A 6,720-nucleotide genomic window follows, 5' to 3' on the forward strand; every position below is an offset into this window, starting at 1 on the left:
ATTTAAGGGGCTCCTAGGGCTGGGAATGTGGCTGTGGTACAGTGCTTGCCTAGCATGCACGAAGCCCTGGATTCTTCAGTACCACATAAACAGAAAAAGCCAGAAGTGGTGCTGTGGCTCAAGTGGTAGAGCACTAGCCTTGAGCACAGAGAGGCTCAAGGACAATGCCCAGGCTCTGAGTACAAGCTCTAGGACCTGCAAAAAAAAGGGGGTTGGGGGGCTTCCAATACATAACCATTAGCTCCTTTGGTTCTCACAATGCTGTCATGGGCTGGGAAGGTGGTTCAGTGGTAGAGTGCTTGCCTCACGTGTACACAAACCTGGGTTCAACTCCTCAGTACCACATACACAGAAAAAGCCAGAATTGGCGCTGTCGCTCAAGCAGTAGAATGCTCTACTTGAGCAAAAGAAGCTCAAGGACAGTGCCAGACCCTGAGTTCAAGCCCCAGGACTGGCAAAAAAAAAAAAAATGCTGTTGTCATTAGTCAAGGAAACAAAGGCTGGTAGAAATCAATTACATAAGCCAGGCACAGGTGGCTCATGCCTGTAATCCTAGCTACTCCAGAGGCTGAGATCTGAAGATTGCGATTTGAAGCCAGCCAGGGCAGGAAAATCCTTGAGACTCTCATCTCCAGCTAACTACTCACTCAGGAAAACTAGAAGTGGCCCTGCGGCTTAAAGTGGCCTTGAGCAAAAGACACTCAGAGACAGAGCCCCGGGGCCCAGAGTTCAAGTCCCAAGACTAGGAAAAGAAAAATAAAAAATATATATAAAACCAGAATTTGTCTGATTCTCCTGAAGCCTGATACCTCTGGAGAAGTGAGGCCAAGGAATCCATCTGATTTCCTTCCAAGGCCAGTCAAGACGAGTAAGGGGCTGACCTCACCTTGGGCATTTGCTGCCCTTGCAGGCTCTTCTCATACTCCTCCCTGCAAGGTCAACAAACAGCAGGTGACCTGGATTCTGGCCTAGACTTAGGCCCTTCTCCTGGTCTCCCTGCCAAGCCTGTCCTCCCCCTTCCAGGAAGGGAGCGACCATAGCCCTGGAACTGCAGAGCTCCTGCCAGCCTTGACTAGGTCAAGTGACAAATGGCAGAATAGCACAAACACGGGGACTCTAAGCATCCACATAGATGAGCTTGTAAAGCCTGAGAAGGGCTGGGATTCCATCAACTATTTTAGCCATCAAATGAGGTGCTGTCCCAGGCTGAGCTGTCAGTGGGATCCATTTGCTAATCCCCTCCACACCCTGTGCCAGTGCTAGCTTTGGGAAGACTGATAGTTATTCAACACAACTAAGGGTGAGCTAGGTGCTGATGGCTCACACCTGTCATCCTAGCGACTCAGGAGGCTGAGATCTGAGGATCACAGTTCAAAGCCAGCCAGGCAAGAAAGTCGGCGAGACTCATCTCCAATTAACCACACACACACACACACACACACACACACACACAAAACTGGAGCAGTGGCTCAGATCTCAAGCCTCCTGAGTAGCTAAGATCACAGGTGTGTGCCACTGGGACCCAACTTCTAAGTTAAAGTTTTGAAATCCAGAGCAGAACCCTTCTATCCCAAACCCTCTGGTCCCTGAATGTGGCAATGCAGATAGGGGCAGTGCCACCTTCTGCCCTATCTAAAAGGGTCTAGGGTGTCACCACAGTGCAGCTGGGAAGGTATCTGAACAAAGAGAAGCCTGGCATAGCATACCACCTCTTTCCTGTTCAAAAGCCCCCTACCTGCCCAATGAAACACATGGCCCCCCACAAGCCTACCTTCCTCCATCCAACCCCATGACCCACCTCAGCACCAGCCTCCCCTTCACTCCTACTGCCTTAGATTAGATAAACTGAGTCACATTCTCCTAACAAGGCCTGAATTTTCCTGCCTCTTCAGTTTCCTCCCCCAGCCATCAGAATCCATAGTAACCTGTCCGAATCCTACGTTACAAATGACACTTTTCCCCCAAGCCACATTTTAATGTGAACCCTCCTTCCATTCCCACCCTAGTTCGTGGCACTTCATACCTGGCTTGTGGGTCTCTAAGTAACACCCCATGCTCTTCCCCCCCAACTCACGCCTTACTGTGCCTCAATGTGTCTCCACTGGCCTGTCCTAGCGTCAGGCACACAGTAGGCCCACACATGGCCTCACCCGCCCCCCTCCTTCTGAAGGTGGCTCTTGAACTGGGAAGACAGAGATCAGGGTCTGTGGCTGGTTTGCAGGGGGTGCGAGGTGCTCCTCTGGTAGACTCTGCCCCTGTGCTGTTGGGAGATGCCAGCTCTGTCACCAGGAATCACGAGAAATCTGGGAACAGTGAAACAGAGCTAAGAATGTTACATTTGCTCCCTCCCTCCTTCCCCCTTCCCCAGGCATCTGGAGCCACTTCCTTCCTGGAAGAAGAACAGAACAAGAAAGGGGAGGTAAAGAGCCTGCATGCATGCACGCTTCTGCAGAGCTGGACCTCAGCTAGGCAGGCCTCCAGGAAGGAGACTGCCGGGTAACAATGCCTTGCCCCAGATGGATGGACACAGGTCAGCCAAAACTGCTTCCTTTCCCTGCTACCTTTCTCTCCTGCCTTTCCTGGGTGAACTCAAGCTCCTCCACCCCCCTCCAACCCTATTCTCCTTCCTCTCACTAACCCAGCCTTCCACCATCACTAGTTCTTTGTCCCATGACCACCCACTATCCTGGATTCCACTGCAAGAAGACAATGCATGACTCCCAATCTCCATGCCCTTATCTCGACATTCCAGGCCTTCCTGGTGGACTGCCACACACCCCTCCACCCTTCCCCGCCTGTGTTCTTCCTGTCTCTTGACTCAGTTCATGTGAGTGCCTTGGCTCACAGTGACCTGCTGGCTTTACCTCTAGAAACCCTATCTCTCTCAGAGGACCCACCTCCACCCTACACTCCATTGTCCCAGGGTCTGCTCCCCCATCAAATTATATCAATCCAGCCCCAATGCCTGTGGCTCACGCCTGTAATCTTAGCTACTCAGGAGACTGAGATCTGAGGTTGGAACTTGAAAGCTAGCCTGAGCAGTAATTCCATGAGCCTCTTATCGACCATTAATTAGAAAAGGATGCCAGATGTGGAGGTAGGGCCTCAAGTGGTAATGTGCCAACCTTGAGAAAAAAGAAAAAAACAAACCAACACTGGGAGTGTGAGGCTCTGAGTTCAAGTTCCAGCACTGGCACACAAAAAGAGGAAAAAAAGAAAAGACAAGAAGTTGCATTCCAACTGGAGCCATGTGCATTGTGGCCTACAGTGTATTTGGCACCCAGAGAGATATTCTCACCAGAAAAGTCAGAAGGGTGGTGATCACATCTCTCCTCCCCTAAAGACAACTGTCTACTAGATGTAGATCCACACTTGACTGATTATTTCTGCCCCCCTTTCTAAAAGCCAGCTAGATCCAGCACAGAGTGGATAGGGGGACACTTCTCATGGATCCATATGAATCACCCACCCACCTACCCCCAGAAACCCTGCCAGGGAAGTATGTACTTGGCTGACCTTGAAGCAGGCTCTGCACAGCGGGAAGCCGCTCCCCACCATCCACAGTGACCTGCTGAGTGACCAAGAATAAAAGGAATTAGGCCCCCAGAGCCCTGGGCCCCCACTCTCCCTGCCTCCGCCAGCTCAGTCATCTCTGGCCTGGGAGCCAGCTGGAAGTGCCCAGCAGGGTAAGACAGGAATGGAGGAGCGTGCCTGCGTGTGTGTCCTGCCCAAACCATGCGATCTGGTTTTCATTTCTTCAGGGAAGGGGGAGGAATGTAATAGAAGAGCAGAAGAAAAGAATTCCTCAAGCGGAGGGAAGAAAAGATCAGAAAAACATCAAAGTCTCGGTATCATGCCTAGCCAAACCCCCTTGCTTATGCCAAGAGGAAACTGAGAACGGGCCGCCTCACTCAGTAAGTTTGGGGTCGGAGCCCGTGCTTCTCAAGAATGCTCTTTGTACCAGTGTGTCTGTCTGCTTGGAAGCTGGGAGAGGTCAGAGCAGCCACAGCGCTCCTCTACCCTCTCCTCCTCCAGGCAGTCTTCCTTCTATGCACGGAGCATGTCTGCCACCCCTTGGGGACACCGTGGTTTACTCACCTGTCTCTCTCACCTGGTAGACAGAAAGGGATTCTGTCATGCGCACTGCTGCCTCCCAGACCTCAGAAGACACACAGCAAGCATTCTCAATATGCAGAGCTCAAGAGAGAAGCAGGGCCTGGCGCCGGTGCTCACACCTGTAATCCTAGCTACTCAGGAGGCTGAGATCTGAGGATCACGGTTCAAAGCCAGCCCAGGTAGGAAAGTCCGTGAGACTCTTATCTCCAATAAACCACTAGAAAACCGGAAGTGGTGGTGTGGCTCAAGTGGTAGAGCGCTCGTCTTGAGCTGAAGAGTTGAGGGACAGTGTCCAGGCCGAGTTCAAGCCCCACAACTGACAAAGGGGGAGTGGCAGGGTGATGGCTTCTATTTCTCCAATCACATTGTCTCCAGAACACATCACGAGGGCCAGGTTCCAAGGCTCATGTTCATAATCCCAACTACTCGGAAGGTGGAGATCGGGAAGATCAAAGATGCTCAAGGTTTGAGGCCAAACCAAGCAAAAAAGATATAAAGATTCCCCACCGTCTCAATCAATAAATCAGGCATGGTGGTACACACACCTATGATCCCCATGACACGGGAGGCAAAGATGGGAGGATTGCAGTTGAAGCTTCCCCCGGCAAAAGCATCAGACCCTACCTTAAAAAAATTAAACAGATGGCTGAGAATGTGGCTCAGTGGTAGAGTGATTGCCTAGCATGCATGAAGCCCTGTGTTCAATTCCTCAGCACCACAGAAACAGAAAAAGCCAGAAATGGCGCTGGGGCTCAAGTGGTAGAGCACTAGCTTTGAGAAAAAGCAGTGCCCAGGCCTTGAGTTCAAGCCCCAGGACTGTAAAAAAAAAAAAAAAAAAAAAAAAAGCTGCAGGGCACCAGGGTACCAGTGGCTCATGCCTGTAATCCCAGCTACTCAGGAGGCTGAGATCTGAGGATCAAGGTTCAATGCCAGCCCGAGCAGAAAAGTCTGTGAAACTCTTATCTCCAATTAACCACCAGAAAACTGGAAGTGGCGCTGTGGCTCAAGTGGTAGAGCACACACCTTGAGCTCTTCAGCTCAAGGACCCAGGCCCATAGTTCAAGCCCCACCACCAAAAAAAAACAAAAAACAAAATAAAACAACACCTAAAAAGGTCTCAAGGGGTAGACCAAGTGGTAAAGACCCTGCCTAGCTAGCACACACAAGGCCTTGAGTTCAAACTTCAGTACTGCCTCCCCACCCAAAAAAGTGATGAGACTCTGTGACAAGAAGAGTGGAGAAGAGTGGCCTTGACTGAGCCTATGCAACCATAACACATAGGCAAAGAACACAGGTGCACACGGCACAAACAGCTCCTATCCCCTACATGTTAACTGTGCAGAGCCTGGCCTCCCTCATCAGACAAGAGGATGCCATGCCATGCAAGTTCCTTTTATATCTGGAAACACAGGCGTCTCACCTTTGTCTCCACCTGGAGACAAACAGACATAGTGTGCACCCGCGTGCACACACACTAGTGATTTTTCCTCTCTAGCTGTGTGAACACAGCAGAGGAATCAACTGTCCACAAGGGGGCATCCAAAGACCATTTGATTCAAGGCCTCAGAGCCAAGATTACTACTACTTGGCCTCAGAGACAAGGAGAGCCTGAAGAGGAGACCTCTTATGGAAACCTGGGCGGGGAAGGCAGACGGGATAGAATGGGGTGGGATGGGAAACACAGATGAGAGATGGAAACCAAGTCCAGGTATTAAATATTGGAAGCAAAGCTGGATGCCAGTGGCTCATGCCTGTCATCCTAGCTACTCAGGAGGCTGAGATCTGAGGATTGCAGTTCAAAGCCAGCTTTGGCAGAAAAGTCCCTATGAGACTCATCTCCAATTAACCACCAGAAAACCAGAAAAGGTGCTGTGACTCAAAGTGGTAGAGCTCTAGCCTTGAGCAAAAAGAGCTCAGAGACAGCGCCCAGACCCTGAGTTCAAGACCTACAAATAATGATAATAAACAAATAAATAAATAATAAATTTTAGTGTGCATGCCTGCCTGCCAATACTGGGACTAGAAATCAGGACCTGGATGCTGTCCCTTAGCTTTTTCACTCAAAGTTGTCTCTCTAGCACTTGAACCACAGCTCCACTTCTGACTTTTTGTTGGTTAATTAGAGACAAAAATTTCACAGACTTTCCTCACCAGCAGAGCTTTGAACCAAGATCTTCAGATCTCAATCTCCTGAGTAGCTAGGTTGACAGGTGTGAGCCACCAGTGTCTGGAAGTGCTAATTATAATTGCTTTCCATGCTTTAGTAGGCATTTAGTATGTTCACTATGTTTCAGTCCTTGTCTGATCACTTAAACTGTGATAACTTATTTAATCCTCCCTTGCTTTAGTGAGGTTCAGTGTTGTTATAGGGCAAGCTTTATAGATGGGAAAAAAATCTATTGTCTCATAAGAATTAGGCACCTTGCCCAGAGTCACTCAGTGATGAAGTCAGAACTCAAACATGAGACCTGTTGTCCATGGTTTAGGATATTCCATTCAGCTCCAAATTTCTGCTGTCTTATTTCCCAGTCTAGGACCCCACTTCCATCTTTGTGGGGAAGTAGAGGGTCCCTTGTTTCCCAGGTGTGAATACCTACCTCTGGG

The sequence above is a fragment of the Dipodomys merriami genome, unplaced genomic scaffold (assembly GCF_024711535.1).
Source record: "Dipodomys merriami isolate MVZ:Mamm:240054 unplaced genomic scaffold, mDipMer1.0.p SCAF_19, whole genome shotgun sequence".
Taxonomy (NCBI): domain Eukaryota; kingdom Metazoa; phylum Chordata; class Mammalia; order Rodentia; family Heteromyidae; genus Dipodomys; species Dipodomys merriami.